This window comes from Diceros bicornis, unplaced genomic scaffold (genome assembly GCF_020826845.1).
Source record: "Diceros bicornis minor isolate mBicDic1 unplaced genomic scaffold, mDicBic1.mat.cur scaffold_376_ctg1, whole genome shotgun sequence".
Lineage (NCBI taxonomy): Eukaryota > Metazoa > Chordata > Mammalia > Perissodactyla > Rhinocerotidae > Diceros > Diceros bicornis.
Window position 1 is genome coordinate 47,198 of NW_026691246.1, and position 16,300 is coordinate 63,497.

The following is a 16,300-nucleotide window of genomic DNA, read 5'->3' on the forward strand; positions in this document are numbered from 1 at the left end:
ATGGTGAAGGTGGCATCTCAAATCACTGGGAAACTATAAACTTTTAATACAAGGTGTTAGAACAGCGAGGTAGTTATTTGGGGAAATACAGAGAATTAGATCCACTCCTCACACCATAATCTAAAGTAACCCTCTAATGGATCAGAGATCTAAATCTAAAAAATTAAACCATACAAGTACTAGAAGAAAAAAAAGATTTACTTGCTTAAAAATAGCTAACGAGCACCCATGGTCACAGCACCACTATTCACAATGGCCAAGAGATGGAACAACCCACGTGTCCATCACAGCCAGAGCCCTTCTGCTAAACCCTTCACCACACCAACCCCCACTGTCCTATAGACAGATGTTCTCATTTTCAACGTGAGGAGGGTCTGCTGCTTGTTTTAATATACTGAAGTTATACAAAATTCCAAAGAAAATGTTGACTAAAATAACATGAATTTTACCCTAAAGATTAGCCCATATTCAAATAAAAGATTACTGACGTGACTTAATTTAAAATCATGCTTTAAATATCTTCTTAAGGTAACTGTACAGAATGACCTGGGAGGTTTTTCTACCTCCACCAAAATGTAAATAGCTCTTGTAGTCTATACCGAAACTGAAAAATAATAATGTGCGCCTGAAATTACACAATGTTATAAACCATTATGACCTCAAGAAAACAGTTGGAAAAAAATGTTAATTACTCTTTGCAGCATAACATTTACCATCTAAACTTTTGCAGCCTGAATGTCTTAAATGGAGTAATCACTGAGCACATATTTTATCAAATCCAGCTGGCTACATGCAGAAATGCTCTCGTAAATTTTACCATTATTTTCCGGGTATTTCTTATCAGAAAGTCATTAGCCTAATATTCAGTGTAAGCCATTTATCAACAAAATTTTAATCAACAATACATCTTTGACAATGCTCAGTCATTCTCTATATTTGCTACCATCTACCCACAGGAATTATCTGTTACTTGCATGCTCGGGAAGATAGTCTCATTATTCAATGTTTGCATTGGCAAATGGTGGGGAGGGTGAGGACAGAGCAGTGAAAGCATCCCCCATTCAACCCTTCCTCTCTGGGACATTCACTTAGAGCCCCACAGCACTGCCTCGTCTTAGGACTCGGTCCCCAGGAAACACCCAGGGCAAACATGTCTCACTTCCGTGTCTTTCTCTGCCAGGCAGCACTTCCAAGGCAGCTCTCTGCATCCAGCTGCCCTGCTGAAAAGATTTCCACAGACCTCATGGTGGTCACCTCAGGAGACAATTCCCTCATGACCATCCCAGAGTCCAGCCCCACTACATCTTGCAGCTCTGCTCTCTTCAAGATTAAGGAAACCTCAGCAGCAGATCTTTAGCAAGAAAGTGTTGTGCACACTGAATCCTCGTGCAAAAGCACACAATTCCTCCCACTCTCTTTCTCCAGGTGCAGACGCTGTGCATTAAAGGCCCTTCTGACCTGACTGGGAAGTCGTAAAACCATGACAAGCTCATGCTTAGTAGCCTCACTGGGAACTAAGGAAGACTTGTGGTCTGCAGAGGCCTGGGTCTTCTGTTCCAGGGCCTGATCAGAGTCAGGAGAAACTGGACACTGGCCATTCATCATAAGTATAGCAGAATTGCAGAGGAGAGGGGTGGTGACCTTGATAATGGTGTCAGAGTTTGTCTGGGAAAATGTGGGTGCCCCAGAGAAGACTCTGAACCTTGAGTGTGAGAACAGGAGGCAGCACAGGATGTTTCCATATGTCATAGGAATCTTCTCTACTACGGAAATGTGAAAAAACTATCAGAAGTACGTCAAATCTGCTAAATAAATTATGAATGAGCAATATTTTAGGTGGCATCACCCCCAGAACAAGTAAGAACTCCACTAGACTGATATCTTATCACAATTTCATTTTCAAATTTCCACTGAATTTTCAGAAGTATAATTTTCCAAGGCTGCATTATGATCCACTGCGTGATGCATAGCAACTTACTAAACCAATTCAGCAATCCAGGAATTTACAGTGTGGACTTTGAACATGCTATTACTACTTTGACAATCAGAATGGGTTTCAGTGGTAGCCAGCTCTAATATGGCCTGGATGACCCCCACCTCCTGGTGTTCCCACTGGAGGGTGAAGGTTTTTGCTGGCATGACAACGTCACTGAGACCCCAGATTCCCAGGGCAAGGAGACTAACGAAAGCCAAGATGAATTATACCCTCTTCACCTTTTCTATGGCAAACAGATGTCACCCATGGTGCCCACAACATCACAGAAGAGGAAACCACACAGCAGCAAATTCCTATGTGCAGAGCCATCCACATCCTGATGGAGACAAAAGACAGGGACCACATACAACCACAAGAGTCTCATGCCTGCCTTTCTGGTCCTGCAGATGATCAGGCCCGACCCTCCCCTCTCCTCCACCTGAATCACCTGCTGGGTCCCAGGACACCCAGGGGAGTGGTACAGCTTCTGATGGAAGGGTTCAGTAGACAGTTCTTCTGTGGCTCGAGTTCCCAAGAGGAGCAAGAGAGAATTTGCCATCTCTTGCCTCTTCCAGCCATCTGGAACACAAGGCCAAATGAATTCTGCTTTGAGGTTCGTTGTCTTGCACGAGAGCTAGGACTGGGTGATACAGGGGAAGATGTGCAGGGAGGCAGGCTGGCAACATCTGGATGACGGCAACTCTCAGACAATCTCCAGGGAGTGGAAATGGAGATACAACTGGAGCACAGACCAGTATCTACAGCAGCTCTGAACAGTTGTGTGTGGGATGCAAAGGAGAACGCTGTTCAAGGGAAAGGTGACAGATATATGTCCAGCCGTGACCCAGAGGCAAAAAGTCGTATGGGCATCTGGGGAAGAATATACCCACAGTCTACAGAACTGGATTACCAGGGTCCACAGAGTCCCCCATCCAGTCTATGGACTTTGTTTCTGATGCTCCGGACAGACACTGGAAAGCTGGGGTAGAGCTGGAGATAGCAGTCAGGACTGAGAGGGACGACCAGGATGCTGATATGCACTCCCCGTCACAATCACACACACACATTCACACACACCAGGGCCCTGACCCTCTGACATGAGTGAGTCTGGGATCCAAAGGGAATCTCCCTCTGAAAGGAATGCCCCTGAAAGGCTGAGATGATTGGCATGAGGAAGCCCACACGAACAGGGGCAGTGAGCTGGGCTAAGGGACACCTGAGGGCCCGGGAAACCACTCATCCCACTAGGAATACCTTCCCTAGGGAATCACCACACCTACCTGGCCCAGGTTCCCACTGTCACCTGTTGCATATATAGTGGGTGACAACAGGGCTCCTCTTTGTGGTGACAAAATTCCTAGCTGACTGGACACTCGGCTGGGCTGTGTGCTGAGTCCTAGAGAACATGGTGAAAGCATCTGCCCCAGCCTCAGGGTCCACCCACTGCCCAGTCACTTAGCAGCTACAGGACATTTTAGCCCATCCCTTCCTTTCACAGCTGGCAAACTGGCTCTGCTCCTGCCAACCATCAATACACACATGGTTAGTGAGGCTCAGTCAACTGCCAGGCCTGGTGCAGGGCCCTGGAAATACAATGGCGAGAATGACAAATGCCTAATGACCCAGTGTCAGAGCAACCTCAGTCTGCATTCTATGGATCTCTGTGCTTTTTTCTCAGAGTCTTCAGTGCCCCAGATCTAGACAAAACTCAATAAGAACGGAAGAGTGTCCAGTTCCAATAAACACCACAACTTCCATTGTTTACCAAACTACCTCTGCTTGTATCATTTCAAATGACCTTAGAAATATAGATGATTTTAGCTAAAGTAATCTTGTACTTCATCATGTCCCATGGTTTCAAATCCTTGAGCACCCTACAGGAAGACAAAAGGGTAGGGATGAAGGCCACCACGCCATCAGGTTAAATCAGATTTGTCCATGTGTTTGAAATATTTGGCATTGGTGAAATTATTTCCAGTGAGGAAAATATCCCAATATTAAAAAAGAAAAATATGGACACATAGTGATGTAGATTGTCTTGCTCCTAAAGGCCGAGAAAGAGAGGTGACCAGCACAGCCATTCGGCGAGTACTCCATGGGAACAGGGTGCCTGGTGTCTCCATTACCACGCCAGGGCTCCTCCATTCGGAAAATTTTGCTCCTTACACTCTCTTCTCTCCAAAACCTCTGGCCATGGGTCATCCAGGCTGCTCTGAAACCTACTGGAGACGATGCCTGATGTGAGACCATGTGGTCCATCTCAACTCCTGCCTGTAAACTATACTCAGCCCAGCTGGGGCTTCCAGACATCTGTATTTTACAATTAAGTGGTAGAATCAAGTTACCTGAGTATCTTCTGGAATCCCCCTATTAGTGTGACTCACCAAATCATTCAACCACACAGTTCTGGAAGCTCAAGGAGAGAATTTCACCCAGGTCTGCCTGACAGTTCTTAGTTTAGGACAGCTACCGTGAACACCATCCTTTCAGCCCAAGTATAATCTCTACCAAGCTAATCACCTCCAGTCTCTTCTCCATTCTCCTATGGAAGTTGGAAGGCCATTCAACTCCCAGGATCCTCTCTTGTGGAAATTCTCCTCAGAGGACAAAGCTAGAACCTCCAATGGCCAGATTCTCTTGGTTTCTCTCCACTGCGCTGAGCTAATATCTCAGGTAATAAAGGAGAGTGGCCACTCTGGAGAAGACCCCATCTTCCACCCTAGTGAGCTTCTCCACTGAGGCTCAGGTCTAGAAATGTGTTTTTAGAAGGGAAAGTGGCCAATATTTCAACTGTAGCCACCATTCCTCTTAGGACATTGAGTGTTGGGAAAAGGGCAGAAAACAACACCCAGGTGGGGCAGTGCCCCATAACTGGGACTGTTTCTTCTTTCCATGGAAATAAAAGCAGAGACTCTCAACCAGGGATAGAGTGTGATGAGGTGCAGAAACTTTCCATACACGACAGTCTTCAATGGGGTCCCGTGATCCAGGCCCCATGGGACAGGAGATATTGGGATAGGGAGAATCATGGGAAAGTCTGATTCCCTCTCTTCATAGCACTACTTGCATGTTCGAAATACCTTGCAACTGGAAACTGTAACCCCTTGAAAACATCCTGATATTGAGAGCAACATGGGCTTTATCAGGGCGACCTAGGAACACACATTGAACTCAAGCACATATGTCATCAATCCTCCTCTAAGGCCCCCTTCTGGCCTCTCCTTACCTTCCTACTACTCTCTTTAACACTCCATCTCCACCTCATCCCCAATCTCCATGCTGCACCCGCAACCCCAGGATCTGCCATGTCTGAAACTAACAAGAAATTGATGGATGACTGGACTCATGGCTAGCGTCTTTCAGGTGAGATCAGAGCTTGGCACTCTTGCATGAATACGAAAAAAGGGCTCAGGCTCTCCAACAGTGAAAGACTAAAAGGGAAGGGATTTTGTTGAATGGTGATATTGCAGAAAGTAGGCAGGTGCTAACCACAAATGCAAGGAAATGAGGGGTGCTATTCAGGCTCTTTGACCACCTGAATTCAACCAAGGTGGGAAACGTCACTTCTGACTCAGGCCAGAGTCCTCAAAACCCTATTCATCCCTTCTGAGAGCCTGGTATTTCCTCCTGGTGAATGTGGTCAGGCTGACTCAGCAAATGCTGAAGAATGTGGTTCTTACAATACCTTTACTACTTACAGAGACCCCCAGCCAGGCTATCTCTGTGATCCATCCTTGGCTCAGTCCTACCCAGGAATTTGTTGAACACCAGCTCTATGACTGAAAACAATTCACCGAAAGGACAGAAATGAAAACTTCTCCCAAAGGGCAATAGTGGGCATCTCCCTTTCATGGCCCTCTCACTTGTAACCAAGAAAGTGATTTGGTATTAGGATGGCACATGATTATGGTGGAGTGAATGCTGAAAATGCAGAATATAACTTTCCATTCTCCAGAGCTAAGAGTGGTTATCTATACCAAGAGCTATCATCTGGCTCAAGAATAGAAGAGCTAGCTAACAGTTTCCTAGGTGTGACATTCACCTTGTCCCCATACTGCTGAGCCACTCAGCTCTACCATGGCAGATACCCAGAACCTAGCTGAGCCATCAGTGTTGTAGCCTCAACGCTACTCCCCCAGACCTAATGGAGACTGGCTCCCACCCAGCCCCCGCCTGCCCATTTCCCCATCTAGCTCTGATTTCCCATCCTTTGTATCTGCCCTCATTGTCCTGAGAGCTCAATGCCTTAGGAAGATAAATCTATTTCTGAATTCCTGTTCAGAAATTTATGTGGACCTTTCTCACACGTGGCGCAACCCAAAGCCAATTTGTGTATTATTCATTCCTATGTCAAACAAACATTTATGGGTATTTTGTAAGTGTCTGACTCAAGATAAAATAGAAAGATACCAGATCATTCTTCCAGATCAGCTCAAAATATTCATGTCTTAGAGACCAGACTCATCCTGGGAGGGAGCAGGACACAGGGTTCTGAGATGCTCAGGAACAAAGGAGCAACCAGCATAGGCAAGAGAAAGTGTTTTCCAGGTCTTCTGGACAGTCTACCCTAAAGACAGAACCTTTCTCCTTAAGATGTGTCTGAAGTATGTTTGACACAGATCACAGGTGAGCTCCTCACCACACAGGAAGAAACTGAGAACTAAAGAAGGAGCCAGGTCATGCTACAATGATACCACACTGCCCACAGAAGCCAGGAGCCCCATCTCAGTGTGTAGCGGTCCTGACAAACGGCTCTCTTCCCCACCATGTCCAACTCCACAGACTATCCCAGGCTCTAAACGTCCTGTCTTCTCGCCACCAGACCTGTCCTCTGGTTTCTAGAATTCTCCTCAGAGCCCAAGGCTGGGACCTCCTAGACCCAGCCTCCAGGTGAGCTTTCTCACACCTCATGCCAAGCTAACCTGTCAGGTAGTGAAGGAGACCAGACTAGTGGAGGAAGATCCCATCCTCCACCGTAGTGAGCAGCTCCACTGAGGATCAGGACTAGGGATGTGGTTTCTGGAGGCAATGTTGTTTCTATTCCCACTTCTGAGGACAGTGAGTTTTTGCAGAAAGGGCAAAGGAGCAGCTCCCAGGTGGAGGCAGTCACTCTTCACTGCGGCTGTTCTTTCCTTGCAAACAAGAACAAAAGCCCTTACCAGGCTACAAGCATCTCTCGGTTGTCCCTGTAGACACCAATACCCCATTCAGATGAAGAAATTTGATTCTCATCTATTTCTTTATCTTCCACAATACCCAAAAGGAAGGAAGGCAGGCCTCTCTATCCCACCTGGACACATTCAGGAGAAATGAGGGAATTTATTTTGTGTGTGTGTGAGGAAGATCAGCCCTGAGCTAACATCCATGCCAATCCTCCTCTTTTTGCTGAGGAAGACCGGCTCTGAAGCTAACATCTATTGCCAATCCTCCTCCTTTTTCTTTTCCCCCAAAGCCCCAGTAGATAGTTGTATGTCATAGTCGCACATCCTTCTAGTTGCTGTATGTGGGACGCAGCCTCAGCATGGCTGGAGAAGAGGTGCATCGGTGCACTCCCGGGATCCGAACCCGGGCCGCCAGTAGCAGAGCGCGGGCACTTAACCGCTAAGCCACGGGGCCAGCCCTCAGGAGAAGTTAGGAGGAAACTCGGCTTCATCCTGGTGGTCGTGGGCAAAAGGATGAATTCAGGCAGGCTGGTGTAGCATTGCTTGCCCCCTCCCCAGCTCTTCCTCTGTCCCTTCCACTTTTCTTCCAATCTCTGCTTGCATAAAGTTTGCCTACTACCTAATAAGTACCCATTGATAAATAAGGGGTAAGGTACTTATGAGACCATACTCAAGGCTTTTGCATTTGAGTAAGAGTCCCTCAAATTTATAGAGACACAAAGTAGAATGGTGATTCCCAGGACTAGGGGGAGAGACCAATGGGAAATTACTGTTTAATGGGTTCAGAGTGTCAAGTGAGAAAGACAAAAAAGTTCTGGAGATGGATAGTGATGATGGTTGCAAAACAATGTGAAAATACATAGTGCCAATGAACTGTACACTTAAAAATGGTTAATAGCTAAATGTTATGTTATGTATTTTTTACCAGAGTTTAAAAAATAAACTCTGGTAAAGAGGGTGAGAATGAGCCAGAGGTGCTGTCTCAAGAGAGGGCTGAGCTAGAAATGAGATGATGAGATCCAGGATAGAAGGGAATGAGGAATAGGGGAAGTCTTGCCCATTCTTCTATGACACTTTCTCCTACTTGGAGTTCACTGAACTTCTTGGTTGTGTTCATTAATGGTTTTGGTTTCTTTGGGGGTTTTTTTCACCAAACTTGAGAAATTTTCAGCCATTATTTCTTCAAATATTTTTTTCTGCTCTTTTCTCTCTCTCTCTCATTCTGGGACTCCCATTACAAGTATATGCATGTAGTGTCCCACACATCTCTGACACTGTTTATTTTACTTCTTTATTTTTCTGTCTGTTCGCTGAAAGTCCTAAAGCAATTACAAATTTATTAATGATAGTCTCGGAGAAGCAACCAAGCTTCTCTCCAGGCACAATGGCTCAACACAAGGACAGGTGCCTTCTGCCCTTGGTCATAGCAGCAGGGTCATGATCAGCTAGGTGTGGGTCAGGAGAGGCAGGGGCCAAAGGGGGGAAGAAGGAGAGCAGAAAGAGGCAACCCTCTGCCATTATCACCTGGATCCATGGGGAACCCTGCCCAAGGTGTGTCCCAATAGCTCAGAAGATAATTATCTATCAGAAAAATGTGATAGCGCAGCCAGATGTACAAGCCAAATGTAAAGAGCTATGGAAAATGTGGAAATTCTCATGGTTCTCTGACCACAGATTCTCAGTCTACTCAGCCAACTGCCAGCTTGTATGGGACAAGAGCCATGTTGCTCATCTCCCTGGACGTAACATGCTAAATAATTATTCATGACTTTGTCAGGATGGAAAAAGAGCCGTGAGCTGAGAAGTGGAGACATTCTTGATTCTTGATTCTTCTCGGTTCCATCACAGGCTTCAATTTCTTGTTCTTTCTTCTTGCTCTCACCATGCGACTCAGCACTGGGGGTGCAAGTGTGGTGACAGTGCTACTGTCAACTGCCCTAAGCCAGAGAACTTTGACAAACCATTTTGCATGATGGCACAGGAAAACCAGCGGAGCACAGGTCTAGGAGGTTTCTGAGATCCTGAGTCACCCCTCTCGCCTTCCCCTCATGGGCCATGTGTCTCAAAGAAGGTAATACCAGCAGCTCTGACCTGGGCAGACCTTCAAGGAAGATGCAGCCACTCCTGCACTTGTTGGCCTTTCTTCTGCCCCGCCGAGGCTGGGACAGGTGAGTGACCATCCCCACTCCAGAGGCTTCAGCCCATCTCACAAAACCCTCTGTACTCCGGACCTTTCTGCCTAGTACAGTCAGATATGTTCCTCAGTTTGAGCCCAAGAACTTTGTAGACTCCAGCTCCCATCCTAAACCTAGACGAACAAGTCTGATGCTGCAAAACACTCAACAAGGATGGCAGGAAGGAAGGGTGTTCACTAAAAGGTTTAGTAGGTGTGAGCCTGCCACTTATCACCTGGAAAGTGGGTTGTTCATAGAAAGGTACCTAGCAGAGGATGTAAAGACACCAAAGAGAGGTAAATAAAATCCCTCACACCAGCCAAGGAAAGAGCAGCTCAGACAAACCAGCTGCAGTAGTGGGAATTGTCCCCGGGCCCAGCTTAGGAACAACTTACATTTCTTGGTACCCTCCACTCCCTCACTCCTGCCCAGGAGAAGAGCCCAGGGTGCAGTTGATCTCAGAAGGGGCTGGACGACTGCACCCAGGACTCCCCTGTTGCCTTGGCTCTGCCACAGGCTGGAGTGGCCCATTTTCAGCCCCACCTTCCCCTGCATTGCCAGGGCCTCAGCTGCTCCACTGCAGTGCCCTCTTTCCATCCCTGTGGCCTTGAATCTCACCAGTAGCATCCCCACCAAACCTCAGCCTAAAGCTAAGTGAAGCCTCCAGTCCACATGCAAGGGCTGAGTCTAAAGGCTGCTCATAAAAAAGAAAAAATCCTCCCCCTAAAATTGATAATCTCTTGGCCTTAGACTTTTCTTACCTTCTCTCAACCAACTACCATCACCAACCATGCAACAATTTGGCAGAGAGAGGAGCAGGTCAGTGGAAGGGGAGTAATTCCAGTGACCCAGGAGGCCAGGGGGCCAAGCTGTGGGCACTGAGTTTCCTGTTTCCAGGGCCTATCTCTCCAGTAGGGGCAATTTCTCCCACAGCCAGGACCGTCTGCAGCTTAGGAGGCTCAGATGCTCCTACGATGGCCCTCAGCCAAACTCGGGTCCCATTCCTGCCCTGCTCTGGGCCCAGCACTGAGTTCAGTCAACCTTCCTCTCTGGCTGACCATCGCACACCAGCCCCTGTTTTCTGACTGTCATGGCCCCCAGCTCCTTTCCCTTCAGGCCCACCCTGTTTCAAGCCATCCTCTCTCATCTCCCTTACAGAGTTCCCCAAGTCCCCTGTGAATTATCCTCTATTGCTTGTCCCCACCATACCTGAGCTGTAAGCCCACTTAATACGTATCAGAGGAGCCAGTACCCAAGTCTCACCTGAGCAGAGGCAGTGAGGCCTTCCATCCAGCTCAGCATCCCCCAGGGGCTCAGCCACCATGGCCTGTGGAGTCACTCAGCAGCCTCAGCCCCTTTCAGCCTGACCTGACTCCCCCTGCTGGCAACCTGGGTTATGGCAGCTGTGAGCCTGAGGGCTCCAGGGCCATGGGCTAGAAAGTACCACTTTGCCACACATTGATAGATCAATTGTTGATCTCTCTCTTTGTGCGAAGCACGTAACAGGTTCTGTCCTTGATATTGGGAAATTTACAGTGAGGAGATACTTCCTCTAAATTCCCCTGGTTCCTCCCCTTCCACCAGCCAAGTCAGTTTGGCACGGAGGTATCTGTATTTGGAATTCACAAGAAATCTTGTCTTGAAATCAATTAAATTCTCTACATTTTATCTATATTGCACCTTGCAGTTTCACGTGAGTGATCTTCTTGATTTCAGAAGGGCAGTGTGAAATTGGAAGGGACTTCGAGACCCACAGGTCCTGAGGTTTCCCATCAATACTCAGTGGAGTCCATGTCTGGAGGGGAGAGAAGGAGGGGGCAGGGAACTGGGGCAGCTTATCTTTATTTGTTTACATGTAGAAGGCATGAATCTCAGTCCACAAACTCACAAAATGCCACATTTCAAGTACAAGACTCTTCATTGGGACCCAGACGACCTTCTTTCATGATCTTGTATCCTTCAAACAGTCCCACCAGTGAATGGGCTGTGACAGAACACAACAAGTCATGAGGTCTGGACAAACACTGACAACTGGGAGAAATGTGGAAAAGAGAAGCAACTTCATTGAAAAGAATAACAAGTAAATCACACAGCTATGAAAAGCAAAACCCAGCACAGTGAGAAATAAGGTGAAATGCAACCAAAAGCTTATTTTTCACACTCTACTGTCCATCGGCCAAGTCTTCCCTGGGGCTCACAGCACCTGCAGAAGCACAGGTGAGAGAAGAGCTGAATGCACGTGCAGAGATGAGCAAGAGAATGACAGAAGGTGCAGGAGCCAGGGGACAACTTTGAGTCACAGCAGAAAAAATGGACACGCTTAGGAGAAGCTGTCACACTAAAGAAATAGAGACCCAGAAAGTCAACCATGAGGAGCTCCATGGAGCCCCAGGGTGTAAGCCAGAGCCAGCGAGAGAGTGGACAAGGACATCCGCCACCAGGGGCTCTAGTGTGTGGCCTCGAGGGACAGTGACTGATGGTTCTGTTCCCCTCACACCTGATGGAAGCACTTGACATAGTATGACGCACATTCGGAAGAAAAACAATTACCTTATAATGCCTGTAGCCTCAGGAAGACTGGGCTACTCTTGATCATACCTGTTGCCTTAAAATGATGTCTAAGTCAGTTTACATCTAATTCTCTTGATCCAGTGATATCTACTGCTAGCACTTATTCCTACATGAGGGCTAAAGTGCGTGCGTGTGTGTGTGTATATTATTCATAAAGATGTTCATCACACCATTATTTAACAATCGACCCCAAATTGGAATCAGTATTAATGTCCAAAATAGGAAAAGGGTAAAATATGACCCATGTACATTATATATTCTGCAGCCCTTAACATCTACCTTATCCATGGCTCTGGAAAACTAGGATAAGAACACAAAACAAAGAAAACTAGGCTAAAAATATTAATGGGCAAGTTATTTTTAAAAAGTAATAAACATTTGGAAAAAAGTAAAACTTATTAATCAATGCAAATTAAAAGGTTAATAATTTTCTGCTTATCTGATAGGGAAGGATTTACAAAAATGATAATACTGAGATTAAGTATGGATATTAACAAAATGTCATTTTCACATCTGGTACACAAAGGTCCTAAAAAAAAAAGGAGGAAAGGAGTCTTTGCCCTAGCCATCAACCACACGGAGAAAAGTGGACAAAGTTATTCCTTATAGATTTGTTACACAAGTCAAATCATAGAAACAATGCCAATGTTCAGCACTAATTTGGAGATGAGCTTTAAAAAAGTTACACATGACTGAATACTATGGAAACCTTAAAGTTATGAGATAGAATTACATTTTGCCACATGGAAGAATGTTTGCCAGGTATCTTTTAAGTCAAAAGCAGGAAACAAGGAAGTGTACACTGCAATCAAATTTTTGCTTATACACATAGTTTTCTTTTAGGCTTTTGTTTCTTCGTACGTATCCATTTTCTTAATTTCTCTACTTTTATGTATTATTTATATAACTTAAATGCCTATTGATTAAATATGAATGAGATTCTAAAGTAATATTCAATAAGAGCTTTTTAATAAAATGAGGGAAAAGTTTATGTTGAATAATTTAAACTATAGGATTCAAAACTAAATATATTGTGATCACACCTATATAAAAATATACACAGAAAAATCAGAGTTGGAAATCCATTGGTTATCAGAGATCAATTTGCTGGTAGAATTAAGGCTGACATTTTTGTTCTTTCTATTTTTTAATTTATTCAATATTTTAAATTTTATAATTATTAAAATAATTTTATTTTTAAAAAATATTCTGTGTCAGAAAAATGTAAGCTTAAGTAAGTTGGTCCATGTCTTCATTAAGATAACCCTAACTGTTCTAACCAATAAACTTCGGCATTTCAGTGACTGACACAATAGAAGTCGATTTCTTGCTCACTCACGGTCCAAAATGAGATTCCTGGTGAGTAGTGCCCCCTCTTACTCTCAAGTGTCTCAGTTTGTAAAATAATTATAGAGTTAGCCCATCATTAAGGGACCAGACTCAGTCCCCTAAAGATGGATGCATGTTCCCCGTGTCCATCGGCATCAGACCTTGGAAGGTGAAGAGCCTCTCTTACCATATCACCTCTCTTACTCTCTATAAATTCATGTAATTGTGACTTGAGCCTGCCATACACTTGAGCTGGCAGGGAATGTAACCTTATTAGCCATTCTTGGCACTAACTTCACACTAGGGTCATGACATAGTTCCAGGGTCTGAAACATGGCCCAGGTCCTGTGGCTTGGCAGCCCTCTCTCTAGTCACCCATCATCAGTACAGTTGGTTTACTGCTGACACATCGTTCTCTCTGTGCAGTCTCCTCCTATCCCATGGTTCTCTGCAGATTCACGCCCATTAGGGGACTTCCTCTGGAAGGTGTAATGTGAGGGTGAACCCAATAGAGGGCTTCATCGGAGCGTCAGCAGCTATTCCAAGGGCAGAAAATGCAGACTGGAAATAAGGCATTGTGATGGAGACAGCAGACTAGTAAAAGGGAGAGAGGGAGGGAGAAGCCTCCAATCTTATTATCCCACAGTCATAAGTCATAAGTAGGACTCCTTCTCCAGGCATGAAAGGAAGGGACAAAAGGTGAAAGAGAAGACGCCCTTGGAAAAAATCTCTCATAGGAACCCTGCTCAGTGACTTTCGTGGGCTGGAACTGTGTCACGTGTAAACCCCTATGTGCAAAGGAGTCTGGGATGGTGAATATGTTCACCTGAGTACACTACCATTCTGAGCAAAATTGGGGTTCATCAGCGAGGAAAAAGGGGAGACGGATATGGGACAGGCAACTAGCAATGTCAGACACAAAAAATATCCTCCGTTTTAACGACGAGGACACGAAGTCTCACAGCCTTCTCCACAATCGTGAGCCACGACATCTTTGGGGCTGCTTGGAGGGTTGGTAATAAAACTCATCTCCTAAGGCAGATGAGTGTGGACTCTGGAGTGAAATTGCGGACTTCAGATTTGCAACCTGATGTAACGGGACACTGCTAGAGCTTGGAGCTGTAAGAGATGTTTTGATGTGGTTGTTTTCACCAGGGAGGAGACTCATGCAACTAGACCTGAGGTTGTGACAGGAGGAAATCCACCCACCCCACCCCACCAAGTCCTTGGGTGGTGACAGCTGTCATTTTACTTCTTCACCACAGTGTCCTAAACATCTACAGTCTCATGGTGTCTCCCCAGCCAATGATAAGGAGCCTGCTCTGGGGCCACAGGGAGGTTTTTCTTATTGGGTTAGGGGTGTGGGGCAGATATCTCTTTGGATTACCTGCCTGGGCAGAGTCGGCTGTCCGCACTTGGACTGCAGCAGGAGCATCCTCCCTCAGAATCTCAGGAAGCAGGTCCAAGCAGTGGCAAGTTTCCATGACCCTCAGACCCACCACCTCAGCACTTTCTCCTTCATTCCTTGACCTGATGTTTCTCCTTCCTGGCCCGGCCACCCCTGTGGCCCAGTGAGCTATAATTCCTTCCTTCTGAGACTTTTCTCTCCTAATTTAACTCAAAAAGCTGCTCAAGGACACTCCTGACACAAGAAAATCACTCAAGACTACCCTCCTCACCGCCACCCCCAGGAGGTGCAGGAGATCCATCCTTGTCCTGAGATCAGGGCAGCTCTGGGGGAACAGAAGACAGTCACCATGTGGGTGGTGCAGAACAGGGTCAGGGAGCCTTGTAATTCACAAGGATACATGGTATATATGTTATTTTCCCACAAGGAACTTTGCCTTGGATAAACAACTTCCAGGTAGTGCTTAAGTATGCAGACTCCACAGCCACACAGCTGAAGTGAGAATCCTGGTTCCATTACCACCTAAAAACAACCTTGGAAAAGTTCCTTAACCGGGCTGTGCCTCAGTGTTCTCAACTGTAAATCTGTGATAACAATACTGCAACCTCATGGGATATTATAGGATTGAATGAATTCATATAAAGCACTCGAAACAGTACCTGATGAAGAATAGGAGTTCCATGAACATCACCGTTTCATCATTATCACATTCCACTGCACGGGGCCCTCAATAGCTCACAGCTCCCAACTCACTGTGGTGCTGCTCCCCCCAGGGCTTCTCTCAGAAGAGAAACCTGGACTGGACCATAAAGCAGGAGGGAGAGTTTGTTTGCTTCAGAAGGTAATCCTCCCTATCGATCAACCCACGTCTCTTCTTCACACTTTTACACACACTCCACGCACAGTCTCACACACGCAATCTCAACTGAGGTGTGAGAGAAAATGGGAAAAGAAAAAGAAAAAGAAATGATTCAGGTGAAACAGAGACCATTAACACAAGAGAAAAAGAGAAAAGAAAGTGTGTCATTTTTCGTTTCTTTGGGATCACCTTCCAGGTGAGGTGATGGTTGACTTCCTTTATCTCCTCCCCTTTTCTCCATCTTGCTCTACCCTAAAAAGATGTCCATTTCCTGTCAGGTTGATATTTTTGATTAATGCTGTATTTATTTTCTATTGCTGTGTAACAAATTACCACAAATTTAGCAACTTAAAATAAGACCTGTTTATTATCTCTCAGTTCTGTACATCAGAAGTCTGGGCAGGTTCAAGTAGGTTCTCTGCCCAGGGTCTCTGAAGGCCAAAGTCAAGGTGTCAGCCAGGCAGGGCTCTCATCTGGAGGCTCTGGAGGAGAATCAGCTGCTAGGCTTATTCATGGAGTTGACAGGACTCAGTTCCTGGTGGTTGTAGGACTGAGGGCCCCATTTCCTTCCTGGTTATCATCAGGGGGCAGCTCTCTGCTTCCAGAGGCTGCCCTTATTCCTGCCACATGTCCCCCTCAATCTTTAATCCAAAAATGGCACATCTAGTCCTGTTCACGCTTGAGATTTCTAACTTCATCTTCTGTAACCATCTGGAGAAAACTCTCTACTTTTGAGGGGCTCATGTGATTAGGTTGGGCCTATTCTGATCATCTCCCTTTTGCCATATAACCTAACATAATCATGGAAGTGATATCTTATAC